This window comes from Tupaia chinensis, unplaced genomic scaffold, assembly GCF_000334495.1.
Source record: "Tupaia chinensis unplaced genomic scaffold, TupChi_1.0 Scaffold000674_2, whole genome shotgun sequence".
Lineage (NCBI taxonomy): Eukaryota > Metazoa > Chordata > Mammalia > Scandentia > Tupaiidae > Tupaia > Tupaia belangeri.
This window is the reverse complement of record NW_006160198.1, coordinates 1,849,161-1,864,758: the sequence shown is the minus strand read 5'-3', so window position 1 is coordinate 1,864,758 and position 15,598 is coordinate 1,849,161. Positions and strand designations below refer to the sequence as shown.

At 36.4% G+C, this 15,598-nt stretch overlaps 1 protein-coding gene across 5 annotated transcripts in view; it reads left to right on the top strand.

The window, feature by feature from the left end:
• The first annotated feature begins 494 nt into the window (after positions 1-494).
• The window catches only part of TANK (TRAF family member associated NFKB activator), a 102,429-nt gene continuing 87,325 nt past the window's right edge, over positions 495-15,598 (top strand). For 2 of the 5 annotated variants that reach the window (XM_027776499.1, XM_006160273.3), the window contains exon 1: positions 10,797-10,947. The gene's annotated coding sequence lies outside the window, so the exon portion shown is untranslated. Of the gene's footprint in view, positions 737-10,796; positions 11,012-15,598 lie in introns of those variants that run through there. The other 3 variants (XM_006160275.3, XM_006160276.3, XM_027776498.1) reach the window with 3 other exon arrangements.

Below are 15,598 nucleotides of genomic sequence, written 5' to 3'. Positions count from 1 at the left end.
ACTTGTCAAAGCAGAGCAGCCTTCTTTGCTTCACCCCTCTTCTGAGTCACCTGAGGTCAGGCTCTGGGATCCAGCATAAATATTATTTCCAGGTCTCATCCAAGTGATTTCTGCATGCCATAAGACAAAAACAACCATACTCAAATTTGGTCCTTTGCTGGTTGTTTATAAATTCTACTGCCTAGGTTAAAAAGTGACTTCTCAAAGACTAAAACTTCATTTATCAAGTAAACTTATTTTTAAATTTTCTTACATGAAAATATGCTTAATTCCGAAATATTTTTGTGTTTATAACTTCTGGATTTTTGTTAAAATTCCTTAACTATTTAAGTAAAGTATCTGCTTCAAAAGGAAGTCAGAGCTACAGTCACGGGTGGTTTACAGAATATTTTCTGATAGCTTTGGTTCATTTCAATATCTTACCATGATTGGCTGTTGACAGCTACAAATAAGGAAGTCTTCGAGTCAGGGGATTTCTCAGTGGAAGTTCCCAGTTCAGTACAAGGGAGATCTCGGGACAGTTTGGGTGGCCTTGGTAGAGCCTGTGGAAAAAGCTTCCAGACTGTCTAACTGCCTATTCTATCCTTAAAGAGGAATAGTCTGTGAAGGAGGACATGTAACCTGGAGAAGAGGTAATCAAAATTTTAATAGTTGTTACCAATTCTCAACCTAGCAAGGTGGCCTGAACGTCTTAAGCTGAAGTGTTGCAGATTTGTTCCACGCTTGCTTTTGCTAAGTGAGTAATTTATGATATGATTCAGTAATGCCTTTGTATTCATTGTCATAATTGGAAATTTGGCCTTAAAACAATGAGGTCCTGAGTCAAGACTAAGAAATATTTCAAATATGGTGCTATTTTTACTTTCTTCCTAACTTATAATAGAATTTATGTTTCTACTTAAAATGATGTTTTAAGTTTATATCTATAATAGAAGTCTTCTTCAACGAGTGATTTTATAACCTGGTCTAAGACTGAAAGATATCCGGCCTAAATTAAGTTGCATGTAGTTTACTAGATTAAAAGTAAATTCATATTGTATGTATTCACACAAATTTTTTTATTTTAAAGTTTTACTGCAGCCTGATCTAGCTAGTCTATACAAATATTAACTAGAATTTAGTATTTTTCCATTTAAGAAACACATGATAATGAATATTTTAATACACTAGATATTAATCTTACAGATAACTCTGCATTATCTTAAAACATGTAGACTTACGCAATTGTCGTAACCTAGCCTTATTCTGTTACCAATTTTACTCTCACAATCAAAAATTAATTTTAAAAATTGTGTAGTATTTTCTTAAGAATAATCTTAGAAAAAGTTGACAGCTCAAAAAGATTACATACTAAGGAGCCATTACCACCATTGCTATTAATATATTAATAGAGAAGACCAGCAATTGGCATGGTTAAGGCACTGGACACTCCCACATGGCCAACAGTGGTTCAAGTCCCAGACCTGGTGGCTTGCTTTCTCACCTCTCTCTCTCTCTGGCCAAATTAAAATAAATGGATGAATAAATAAAATTAAATAAATAATTCTTTAAAGAATATGTGTGTGTATATATATATTTATAAATAGATGTCATTTATCAAGTGATTACAGGGAAATAGTAATAGAATCTTTCAGCTCATAAATGGCAGAGCTGGTACTAACATATATTGGGTCATCAGAAAGGTCATAAAAAAATAGAAAAATACATCTTGACTTTTTTTTTTTTTTTTTTTGTTGGTTTGGGTTTTGCTACAGGGCGCATGTGCTCACCAGAAAGACAGAGAGAGCCAGAGAGACAGAAAGCGAGAAATCACCCCTCCGGGGGGGATGGTAACGCCACAATCCCTTCTCCTCCATTCTCCTCTCGGGATCTGGGACACACATGCCCACGCACCAGTGTGAGTTTAAGCCACTGGGTCCGGGACATGAACCGTGGTCGACTACATGGGAGTTCAGCGACATAGCCATTACGCTAACTGCTGGTCCCATCTTGACTTTTTTGATGACCCAACAAATTAATATAAATTCTTTTTCTACTGCTTTCTGTTACCAGAGTCTATTTATTATCATATTAATTAATTAATTTGGGGTGATGTCTTATCTAAACTGTAATATGATGGGGGAAAAGTAAGATGTCTAGGCTAAGGTCACAGAGCAGCCAAATCTTTCTTAGAAACTAGGTCTTCCTTCTTACCCATCCAGTCTTGTCTCCTCCTGGACACACTTCCATGTGTGCATAGGTGGACACACTGGTCTGCCTCTGTGCTGTCAGTTTCAGAGCCAGGGAAGTACTTAAGACATAGTACACTGGTCCAGCCTGCCTGAAGTTTCTGCCCAATAGCCAGTCAGGGTCTGTAGAGCAATATCTAGTTATTTCCCTTCAACACTTGTGACCATGAAAGAGATGGCTAACTGAATGATTCAGAATAAATCTGTGAATAAATCCTTTGAAAAAATTCTGGTTAGAATTTCAGGTAACTATTTGAGAAAAATTATTATCCTTATAGTACAGTACCTTCTTGTCTGTGAACATCCTATGTCTCTCCAAGCAGTAAAGACCCCAGTAAACACAATGTTTCTTTGTTTATTACAGAATATATTGCAATATTTTTGGTTTTGTTTTCTTGTGTGTGTAATAGCATTGCTTTCCTAATAGGGACATTCTTTCCACTATGTTTTCTAAATAATATTGCTGGTATCTTGATTTCATCGTTTTATCTCTTGTCAAGACATTTTACTGATCCCTTATTTGTTCTAAATTACTTAAGATAATTCATATGTGGTACCTTGATCGAAAAAAAAACAACAAACAATTATGTCTGTTTCTTTTTTTCTTCTCATCATATTGGCTATGATTTCTAGAACAGTGTTTAATAACAGAAAAGACAGTAGTCAACCTTGTCTTGTTTCTGATCTCAGTAGGAATTTCCCTGGTGGTTAACTTTAAGAATGACGTTAACTGTTGGTTTGAGATAAATACATTTATCATAAAAAACAAATAACTACCAAATATCCTAGTTTACTAAGGGTGTATTGAAGGAAGGAAAAAATATTTCATGTTAAATTATATTCTGTTTCTTCTTGCTATCAACAAGAAGCTATATGGTTTTTCTATTTCAACCTATAGAGTGCTCTGTTGTCATACAATATAGTAATTACATTTTTAAAATATTTCATGCTATCAAAAGTCATGTCATTAATATGACTGTGTCAGTAATAAAGGTAGGTTTACAGCTATAAACTATATTTTGTTACTGATCTTATTAAAATAATACATTGATTCATCAAAACGAACTAAGCCAAACCTACACATTTCCTTTTTCTCTTCAATTCACGTGCTTAGATACTTCTGTTCTGTTATTTTGGCTTCACAATTTCATTCACAACTGAAACTAACAGAAAAGAACAAAAACAGTGTGGCATGAGCCAAAGAACTTTATCCAAGCAGAGCAACCAGATACTCAAACAAAACAACTGTTCCTATGCTTTGTGGAAAAAAATTTCTTCAAATTGTGACATGGCTACCTGAAGACCACGATTCAGTTACAACAAACAGTGGCATTAAATGCATGTCCAAATGGATTAATCTTAATCCAGTTTATTGGAAGAAAATATATGCTTTAAAAAATGTTTGTTATTTACTGAAAATTTTTGCATTAATATTCATAAGTGGAATTAACCTATATTTTTTATTTTCTGGAACCTATTAATTGATAGGTTTTAAATTAAAGTTAGGCTGGTTTCATAAAGTAAAATTATTAAAAAAATCTAAATGTTCCATGTTCTAAAACAAATTAAATGCAAATTGTCTGTTTCTTGACATGTTTAAAAAACAAATCTGTGATGGTGATTGGTTGGCCTTGGCATTCCTTTTTATAAAAGTAATTCTTTTTAAATTTTTGATGTCTTCTATTGTTATTGATCTATGTGGGTTTTATACTATTCTCCACACAGTTTACTTGTTTTTGTTTAAAATTACTCTTTTTAATCAAACTTTTCAAATGTACTGGTATAAGCTGTATTCTCTTGCACTTTAAAAAAAAATAATCTCTATGGGGACCAGCAGGTGGCAAGGTGGTGAAGGCACTGGACACTCCCACATGGTCAACCACGGTTCAAGTCCCAGACCTGGTGGCTTGCTTTCCCTCTTTAACACTCTCTCTCTCTTCTGTGTGTGTGTGTGTGTCTTCGGTCAAATTAAAATAAAATGAATGAATACATAAATAATTCTTTAAAAAATCATCTCTGTAACTATGTATATAATCATTTTTCAGTACTCATTCTGTCCATTTATGTTTTTACTTTTTTTCCTAGTTATTTTTTAATAACTAGTTTTCACTTTTATCTTCATTAATATTTTCTTATTGCCTTTTAAAAACTATTTTACATTTACTTTTCTCAGTTTGTGAGTTAAATGCTTAGCTCATTTTTTTGTTTCATTTTGTTTTATAATAAAAAGATTTAGGGCTAGAATATGTTTAGTACCATTTTAACTAACAACGTCTGATATGTCATTTTCATATTATCATTATTTCATAGCTTTCAATTGCAATTTTATTTCCTTTTTGATCAAAGAGTTATTTAGATCAGTAAAGGTTTTACTTTCAGTTAATAGTCTTTATTTTTTAGAACAGTTTCAGACTTAGGAAATAATTAAGCAAACACTACAAAGAAATCCCATCTATCACTCTGCCTCCCCCCAAAACTCAAAATGTCCTCTATCATTAACATCTTGCATTAGTATGGTACATTTTTTATAATTAATAAACAGTATTAATAAATTAACACAAACTCATAGTTCATTTAACTTCTTTGCTTTCTCCCCTTTTTAAAAATTGAGGTAAAATTTGGGACCAGCAGTTGGCGTAATGGCTATATCGCTGAACTCCCATGTAGTCAACCACGGTTCGAGTACCGGACCCCGTGACTTAAACTCATGCAGGTCATATGTGCGTGCATGCCCAAGATCCCGAGAGGAGAATGGAGAAGAGATTGAGGCATGGTCATCCCCCCAGGGGGGTGATTTCTTGCTTTCTGTCTCTCTGTGTCTTTCTGGTGAGTGCATGCGCCCTATAGCAAAAACCTCTCCAAAAAAAAAAAAAAGAAAAAGAAATTGAGGTAAAATTCATATAGCAGGCATTTAGTGCACTGATAAGGTTGTACAACCACTACCTCTATCTGCTTCCAAAGCATTTTTATTATCCCAAAAGGAAACACTATACCATTAAGCAGTTGTTCTCCATTTCCTGCTCTCCTCAAACCCTGGCAATCACCAACCTACTATCTCTACAAATATACCTGTTCTAGTTATTTCATAAAAGTAAAATCATATAATACATGACTAGCTTGCCTCGCTCAGAATAGTGTTTTTGAGGTTCATCCATGTTGTAGCATATATCCGTACCTCATTCCCTTTTATTGCTGAATAATATTCTATTATATGAATATACCACAATTTGTTTATCCATCCATTCATTGATGGATAGGGTATTTGGTCTTTTTTCACTTTTTGACTATAGTAATTAATGTTGCTATAAACTTTCATTTACATGTATTTTTCCATGTACTTGTTTTCAATCTTTTTGGGGTATATACACAGAGTAGAATTGCGTGGTCATATGGTTATTCTTTTTAAAATATGTAGGAATTGCCAAATTGTTTTCCTCAGTGGCTGACCCATTTTACATTCTCTATGTTGTAATGTATAGGTTTCCAATTTCTCCACATCCTTGCCAAAACTTAGTTCTTTTTTTATTATGTCTATCTTAGTCAGTGTGAAATGGACCTATTGTAGTCTTGATCTTCATTTCCTTAAAAACTAACAATGTCAAGTATCTTTTCATGTGCTCATTAGTTATTGCATATTCTCTTTGGAGAACATCTAGTCAAGTAGATTACCCATGGTTTAATTGGTTTGTTTGGCTTTTTGTTGTTGAGTTGTAAGAATTTTTTATATATTCTGGATAATAGATCGAATATGTGATCTGGGTGTCAGTAAGTGGCATGGTGATTAAGGCACTGGACTCCTACATGGTTGACCATAGTTCAAGTTCTGGACCTGGAAGGACTTGAAAATCATGCTGGGTACATGTGCACAAGTGCCCAAAATCCCCGGAGGAGAATGGAAGAGAAGGGATTAAGGCATAGCCTTCCCCCTGGGGGGTGGGGGGTGATTTCTCACTTTCCCTCTGTCTCTTTGTCTCTCTCCAGTGAGCATACGTGCCCTATGACAAAATCCTAAAAAAAAAAAAGTAATCTGAAAATATTTTCTCCAAATCTGTGGATTGCTTTTTTAGTTTCTTGATAATTATTTTTGATTCGCAAGAATTTTTTGTGGTTTTGTTTTGGTTTTCAATTTTGATGAAGTTCAATTTTTTCCCTTGCTTGTGATATTGGTATCATATTTAAAATTCATTGTCAAATCCAAGGTTACTATGATTTACCCCCAGTTTTTATCTAACAATGTATGGAACAATGTATGGTTTCCCCTCTTTTATTTAGATAATTTATTCATTTTAAGTTAGTTTACAGACAAGATTATTCTTTCTTTATTGAATTATCTTGGCATGATTGTAAGGATATATTTCTGAAATTTCAATTCTCTTCTTTTAACCCCTGTGTCTTCTTTATGCCAGTACCACACTTTTTGGATTACTGTAGCTTTGTAGTAAGTTTTAAAATTGGGAAGTGTGAGTTCCAATTTTGTTTTTTCTTTTCAATATTGTTTTTACTACACTTGTAATTCCACACAAATTTGAGGAGCACCTATTTTATTTCCAAAGAATAAAAAAAGGTCATTGGAATTTTGATGATGCAGAGTGCATTGATCATAAATCAATTGAAAGAGTATTGCCATTTAACAGTATTAACTCTTGCAATTCATGATTATGAGATGTCATTCTATTTGCTTGGGTCTGGAACAACTGATAAGTTTTTCAGGAAGAATTTGGAGCATGATCTTTCCACTATTTAATTTAATGGCTATCATCTATTTGTCTTTTCCATTTACATTTTGAGAGAGTTTTTCATGATTTTACCCTTCTCAATGATTTAATCTACAGTGTTCATTCCATCCTTGATTACGCCCAAATAGGTGATACTTGAACTGTTCCACTGCTTGTTCTGTGTCCTTACAGCCTTATCTACTTGTGTGATTTCTCCCTGACTCTAGGTCTCTCCCTATTTCAGTCTAATATTTTGTTTTAGTAGATTTTTTAATGTTTATTTCTCTTTCTGGTAAACATTTTCCAAAATGTTCACCTTCTTTGCATTTTGAGAACTCTCCCTTTTGCAGCTCATTTGCTGCAAAGGAATAATTTGTCTTGTATTTACTCATTTTGAGCCTTGTGCAGTACCTACTAACCAGATGTGTGGATTTTTCCTTGATTCTTCACATTATCATCCTAATTGATATAAGTTCCTCAGCACAGATCTTGAGCTGGAAGACAAATAGACACGCAAAGTTCACAGCTAACTTTTGGCTTAATGCTAGATATTTGTCAACTTTGTCACTGTGTTTTTTGGGCTGAAGTAAGATCCCTACCATTACAGTCTAGTTATTTTACTATAAAGAAGAGAATTTCTAGTTAATCAGAAAACAGTTATTGGTCTTTTCCTTGATAGAAACCATATATGAAAAATTAAACCCCTAGAGAGAATCACTCACTCACCTTAGTCTGCCCAGATCCTTTCACTACTAGCTTCACATGCTTAGACACAAAGCATCACATCTGTACACTTTCATTAAAATGTTGTTGGTATTCTCCAAACCACAGCTCCAAAAATAGATATTAGAAAGAGATGCTAATGAGGGACACTGGGGCAAAGAGGTATAAAATATTACTTATAGGTCACACATAGTAATGGAGTTACTGTGCCATTCACTATCAGGTGCTATAAGGCAGGTAGATTCCTTAATAACCTTGCCTTCAAACAGCAAAGTATATGTCCTTTTCATCTCCATAGTTCTTGAAATTGGTGCAAAATCCTTTTAAACTCTGACACTAAGCTGCTCGTCAATAGGATCGCAGCTACTTTTATGGTGCCTTTGTGTGAATTTTAAAAAGGCACCCTATGGGAAGACTCAGGCTGAAGGGGCAAGGGTTGGTGAGCAAGTACAGCCTGCTCAACTATAAAAAATAACCCTGGTCATGAGTCCTGCCTTCTGATGCTATTATGAATTCTCATTTTTTTTTCATAGGAATTTTAGTTGGAGAGCCTGAGATACAAACAGCTAGTCAAGATGTCATCTTAAATCAGAAGTCAACAGATTCTATTCATAGTAATATTTCTCATAAATGATTTGACTGAAATCATACCTGACATTTCAAGTAGTAGTAGGTGTATATACTGGCAGATTTTCTTGCCCTTTGATTTATATTCAGAACTTCAATAAAATACTAAGGAGTTTTAAAAACAGGTCCCAAAATACTTTTTATTAGTTTTCCCATATCCATCCTTACCCTATTCCACCACCAATGCCATGTCACTGCTTACTAACCTGAAAATGCAAGAACACGAATACAAGAAAACTGAAGTAAATCTATGTTATTCTTTTAAAGGATTATTTCTCAAAAAAAACTCTCCATTTAAATCCTAACTTTTATAAAACATACTGTATGTCAGTTTTTAAAAATTCATCACTATAGGAAAATGAAAATGTTTGACACCATCTTAGCACAAAACTTATTCATCTAAAATCATCCTACCAGCATTTGTGCATGTTTCACACATAGGGGAAGCATGCAGCCACTTCTTTCATGACTACATCATGGGAATGGAAAGAGAAAAACATACAGTTAAGAAATGTGTATATTTAGTTTTTTCTTTCCTTAGTCAAAATTTTTAACACTTCCACATTTCAAAATGCCTATGCATTCATCTTTAGATTCTGAGCATATATTAAATTCTACTATTTTAATTCAAAATCTTCAAAATAGCTCCTTCGGTTTGCTCAACATCAGTGCTGGAAAGGCTGGATTTGATCAAAATTTTAAATTTCTGCTCTGCGAAACACACTGTTAAGAGAATGAAAAGAACAAGCCACAGACTGGGAGAGAATATCCGCAAAAGACACATGATAAAAGACTTATCCAAAACATAGAAGAATACCTAAAGCTCAACAATAAGAAAATGGAACAGCCACTTTGGAAGGTAGCTGGTATTGTAGTTTCCTACAAAACTAAACATAGTCTTACCACCAGCAATTACACACTCTGATATTTACTAAAAAAAAAAAAAAAGAAAAGAAAAGAAAAGAAAAGAAAACATACTCTGGGAACCAACAGTTAGCGTAATGGCTATGTCGCTGGACTCCCACATAGTCGACCACGGTTCGTGTCCCGGACCCGGTGGCTTAAAACTCACGCCGGGCGCATGTGCGTGCGTGCCCAGGATCCCGAGAGGAGAATGGAGGAGAAGGGATTGCGGCGTGACCATCCCCCCTGTGGGGTGATTTCTCGCTTTCTGTCTCTCTGTCTCTCTCTGTCTGTCTGGCGAGCACACGCACCCTACAGTGAAAATCTCTCCAAAAAAACCTGCACACATTTGTGTAGAGCGACTTTTTTCATCACCACTCTGATAAAAAATGTTGACCAAGGGGGGAGACTAGGAAAGTTATGTATATGTGGGGGCAGAGAGTATAAAGGAAATCTTTTAGACATTCTCTCCATTCTTCTATGAACCTGAAACTCTCTTAAAATATTTTTTTAAATTCAAAGCAGTGTTTAACTCAATTACTTATAAGAAAACTATTCAACTGGTCAAGTATTGTATAAAAGAAGTTCCTATTTATTAAAAATAAAAGTTTTTTTTAACTATCTTTGACTTTGACTTTTAAAAGTAAGATCACTATTCAAGATAAGTAGGTAGATTGCACTGCAACTTGGTAGGTTTTTAAATTCTTAGACTGGGCCAGCCAGTGGCGCCTGGTGGGTAAGGTAGCTGGATCCCACAGGGCGGACAGCCTGGTTTGAATCCTGGATCCAGTGGCTTCAAAAACTTACCAGGCATGCCAATGTGTGCCCAAAAATCCTAAAAGGAGAAACAGAGCAGTAGGGATTCAAGCATGAGGGGAACTGGGGAGTACTTTCCCTCTCTCTCTGTCTTCAGTCAGTGCAGGCATCCTCTGTCATTTTTTTTTTTTTAATTTGTTGACTTCTTGGCCTAGGGAGAGAAATTTAAATGTCCATGGTTCAGAAGTACATGGAGAAATTGAGACAGCCAAACGTTTCCCTTGCTCTAGCAGAGAAGATACTTTTCTTGTGGTATTTGTCTAAAATTTCTATCCTCGAACATAGCCAAGCATGGCTAACAAACAAAATAATAGGAAAATTTTAATTTACAGAAAATTTTTTTGAAAAGTTCTATTTCCATTTACCAACCATTGGACTTTTTAGCAAGAACATTTAGCGAAAAGTATTACCGTTAAGGGAAAAGCCAAATGGGAGCGTATGTGGACATTGCTCCTCAGCATATGGACTTTAACCACCTTAACCACGTTTACAGGTGGGCCTGTTGAAAATGCAGATTCCTGGGCCTCGCCCCTGGGGTTTTGAGCTAGAATCTATAGGGGTCGGTGGGTGAAACTTCTTAGGTGATTCATACGTACTCTAATATACCCATATATCTGGTTACATATTGTTTGGCAAGAAAATATAGCCAAGACCCTCTAGTGACCTACGTGAGAACTAGACATTGAATTCCCTTGCGGCTGTTTCTGGTGCGAGGATTGACAGGGCGGGGCCAGACCCGACGGGGCGGGGCCGGACCGCACGGGGCGGGGCGGGGCGTGCCGGCTGGGCCTGGCCCGCAGAGGGGGAAGAGTTAATAGCTCGGTACTGAGGCGATGCCCTTTGAACTGGAACGAAAAACAACTTCCGGTTGCAGTCACTCGCCCGGGGAACCCGCGACCTGATGTGTGAGAGGCTGTGGCGGGAATCCCTGAACTGTGAGTAAGAAACTTCGTGAGCGAGTTGGTGTGTCCGACCCGTCGAGCACGGCGCGGAGAACGTGTGAGTGTGAGCGAGAGGGAGAGGGACATGCTGTCCGTACCGGGGCATCTCTCCGAATGAAGCCCAGGAGCTGCGGAGACCACCGATTCGCCAAGTGGGAGGGATTTTGTGGGAGGGAAGGCACGCCGCTACGTGTCCCGGAGCTGATCCGGACGGGCTTTCCGGGCCCGCGACGTCTGCGCCGCAGCCACCATCCCGACCCCGACGGCCGCAGGGGAGCGGCGTGCGGGCTAGCAGTCCGCGGCTGGGGGTCGTTGGGGCGACAGGGCCTGCGGTGTAGCATGTCGTAGACTCTTTCAGGAGTGGCCTCGACTTTCCTTTAGGAAAGGGCTTGCTTCCCAGAAACAAGTACTAATGTCTGTCTTTCGAAAAGTCTTCACTAGATGCTTTCTGTTGTGTTTCTCCAGGTGGTTGCCCAATGCCACTCTGCTTTCTTGTGGGGTGTCACCATAGCCTTGTCATTGAGAAGTTGGGTAACTTCCCAGAGAGTCACGGAGAGAATGGGTGGCCGAGGCAGGAAGAGCAGAAGCAAACTCCGCCCTCAGTGGGAACCTAGGCGATAGGTAGAGTCCCCACCCACCCGGTGTAAACCGACTAGCTTCGGAGTCACAGGCACACAAAGCTGTGCTTGTGAACTAGGTCGATAGAAGGGGAAGATCCTCCAGCAGAGGCGTTGCGCTCCCTTGTTATGCTGTAACTAGGAGAAGTGTAGTCAAATTGCTATGTAATGTGTCATTTATCTCACAGGAGACAGTTTGGACAAGTTATCCTAAGGGAGAAATAGTAGTAAAGAAAACGAAGTGACGTGAAAGTGAAAGAAAAGAAAGTGATCTGCCACCCTATGACGGTTGGAATGCACATTCAAAGGAGAGGTAGCAGAGAAGCAAGCACTGTATTCTGTCGAAAAAATATTTTGTCCTTCTCACTTTAGGGGGGGCCAATTTGATACAACCATGAATAAAGAAGAAAATGAAATCTTTCTGAGTCCTATCCCCACCATATGTAACCCAATTCCTTCCACATTTCATATGTGCACAATTGTGTTATTTTGTTGTGAAAATGAGATTATCTGTGTATATTGTTCAGTGATTTTGTAGGTTAAAAAATATATAGATGAAAGTCTTGCAATATGTAGCTCTATTTTACCTTAATGTCAGCATGGTATTCCTTTGTCTACATGTACCATAATGTAATAGTTAACCATCACTTAATATGTCCTTTTCATATATTTTGCCCATTATTTTTCAGAATTATGTTTCTCATGACAATACAATTTTCTGAAATATATGACACATATTGGCCAGCCATGAGGGAGTTCAGCGAGTTAACTACTATGCTAACTACTGGCCCCCCAGTCTCTTGATTTAAAATACCCTGGGTTTTTTTTATCTTGCATAAGAAGGTGGTCCCCACTCAAAAGTCATTAAAATCTTTTCTTATATTGTCTGACTTTTTAATGCTTATTAAAATATCTGATAATTATTTTCATATATAAAATAGGATTTCACTTTTTCTTCTTTTTTTTATATGAATGGGTAGCCATTTTTCCTAAAATCGGTTCTTTCCCAACCGACTGTAAATCCCTCCTCCATAATACAGTAAATTCCCATGTGTACATGCATGTTATTTTGAGACTCGTCTGTTGCTTTGATCTATTCATTTCTTCCTTTACAAATCCCAATCTGCTTTGATTATGGCTTTTTTTTTAGTAATTCATAAGGAAGGTTTTTCTTCATTTTCTTTTTTCAAAATTGTCTTGACTATTGCATTATCTTTCAGAAAAGTTTTAAATAAACTATGTTCTATGAAAATAATCCATTTGTGATTTTTTTTAAACTATCATATTTTCTAATATTTGTAACTGGCACATAGAGGAGTGTTTATATAGCAGGCTAATGTTCTAAATTTATTAGTTTAAAAAATTGTTTCTCTTGAGTTTTCTAGAAAAATAATCATTTAAATATTATATTCTTAAATCTTTATTTTTTTCTTTGCTTTAATAATCTGCTAGCATTTCCAGAATAGTGATATAAATAATAACAATGATTCTTGGCATCTTTATCTTATTTGTCCATTTGGAGATGCCTTTACTAAGTCACTATTAAATAGGAGATTTATTATTAGTTACTAATAAACTCTATTTCTCAAGGAAGTTTTCTATAATTCAGGTTTATTAGAATTTTTGCAGAGAATTGATGTTTGGGTGTATACAAAGTCCTTTCCAAAGAAGAGGCTATTGACATTGGCTAGCACTTGAGTACAGTTTTAAATAATAGATGTTAGGTGTTCATTTGGTATATATGTTTCTTGTTTTAATATAGTCTTTTCATTACTTAACTAAATATATTTTACCAGAAATGGAAGTTAAATTTTGTCAAATGGCTTTTTGGCATCTATTATAACCTATCACATGTTTTTCTTTGACCTATGAGGATGGTGGTTTCTTTTAGTGTAGTTCCAGTTTGTGAACCAGCGTTACACTTGGTCATGGTGTAATAGTTAATCACACATTGGTTCCATTTTGGTAACATTTTTATTTAAAATCAATTTGAGCTTCCTCCATAGTCATCTTATTCTGTGTTATCTTTATCAGGTTTGATATTTAAGGTTTTGGTGATTTCCTAAAGACAAGTAGGAAAAATACCTTCTTGCTTTGTTCTGAAGTGCTTTAAATACCATAAGAACTTTATTCATTGAAAATTTGAAAGAATTCATTCCTGAAATTATCTAGTACTGAGAGTACATTTTTCTTAAGTCACCAGCAATATTCTGCAAAATGGTCCAGAATTTAAACAAATACTCTTTAGAGTAAATCCAAATAAATGAAATGGTCTGGGATACCAGGAATGTCAGAACAAAGAACTGCTATATTGATCCTGGTCATTTTCCACTCCACACACACCTTTTTTCTTTTCATAGTCAAGGACAAATGCTGTAGGTAGGCTGAAGCTAATAAGTGAAATGCATTGCTATTCTTTGTCTCCCCTTCTCCAATTATGCTATGAAGTAAAGGGCATTACTTTTATTTATTTTTAATTATTTTTATTTAGCTTTATTTATTTATTTAAATTTGACCAAAGTTGGACAGAGCAAGAGAGAGAGAGAGAAAAAGTAAAAAAAGCAAACCACCAGGTCTGGGACTCGAACTGTGGTCAGCCATGTGGGAGTCCAGCACCCCAACCAGTATACCACCTGCTGGCCCCAAGAAAGGGCATTGCTTTTAGGCAAATTCTTCTATGCCCTGAAAGATACTGAGAGTAAAACTCAAATGGGAAAGAATCAGTTTCACTTTGTTATCACTAGCTTCCCAGTTTTGCTGGGAAATTTCTTATTTTAAAGGTAATAATCAAGTTGACATTTTACTATAACCAAATCTTACAGGGAGTTTCAAAATGAGTGGGTGAGAAAATACACAAGCTCAACATGCTTATATTTATTTAATATGAAGTGAAAATCATTAGCACAGTTCAGGTATGTGTGTAGTGTGGGCATACTCATGGAGCAGAGCTGACTTGTTAAACCAGCCTCCTAACAAAAGCCCACTTTTACTCAAATGATGTTAATCTGGTAGACATGTTAAACACCTTGTTTTTTAAAGAATAGAGGACAGACTTTTTTTTTTTTTTTAATTATTCTTCCATGAGCCAGAGAGAGAACCCCAGCACAGTCTCAATGCTGTGATCTACCCAAGTCTTTGGCCAGCCCTGAATTATAGGCATGGGCTTATCCAGTATAGACAGGGAGGTCTCTGATTGTGAACCCGGAACCTTCTCACATGGGTCAGCCTTGCAAAGCATTGTTTTTTACTACTACGTTACATCTGATCCCATATTTCAAACACTTTTTGATCACCTTCAAGAATATGATGTTAGGTAGGTAATACAATTTAGCACTATGTACCTGAATCTTGAGACACTCATAAGTGTTATTTACAATAGGACACAGGCATTATGTGAGTGCTTGATTTATTTGAGTATATTGATTTATGGTCTGTTAATACAGCAAATATTAATGATGGGATTGGGGCCTTGATCTATAATGAAGAAAGACTGCATGTTTTTTAAACCATATTCATTAACCCAAAGTAAATGGTAAATAAAATAGCCTGGAGGCCAGCAGGTGATGTGGTGGTTAAGGCAGCTGAATTCCCACATAGCCAACCATGGTTTGTGTCCTGGACCAGGTGGCTTGAAACTTAGGCTGGGATTGTGCATGTGCATGCCCAAAATCATGAGAAGAGAGACTGAAAGAGAAGGGATCACAGCATAGCCATTCCCCCCCCCCCGGGGTGTTAATTTCTCATTTTTCTCTCTATCTGCTCTCTGACCAGCGCACATGCCCTATGGCAAAAACCTAAAGGAAAAAAAAAACCTGTTATAAAACTTCTCTCTTCTGATATGGTGCTGTTACCACTATCCTTTTTGCTTTCTGACACCTTATAAGCTTGAATATTAGTTTAATTTGAACTCATTTTATGTTAAATTATGTCAAGCCAAGTTTTGGTATCTGTTTCTTTTAAGAGTTATGCTGTAAATGCGATCTCCTCCCCTGCTTTGCTCTCTCCCATGCTTACTACCAGAATCGTGA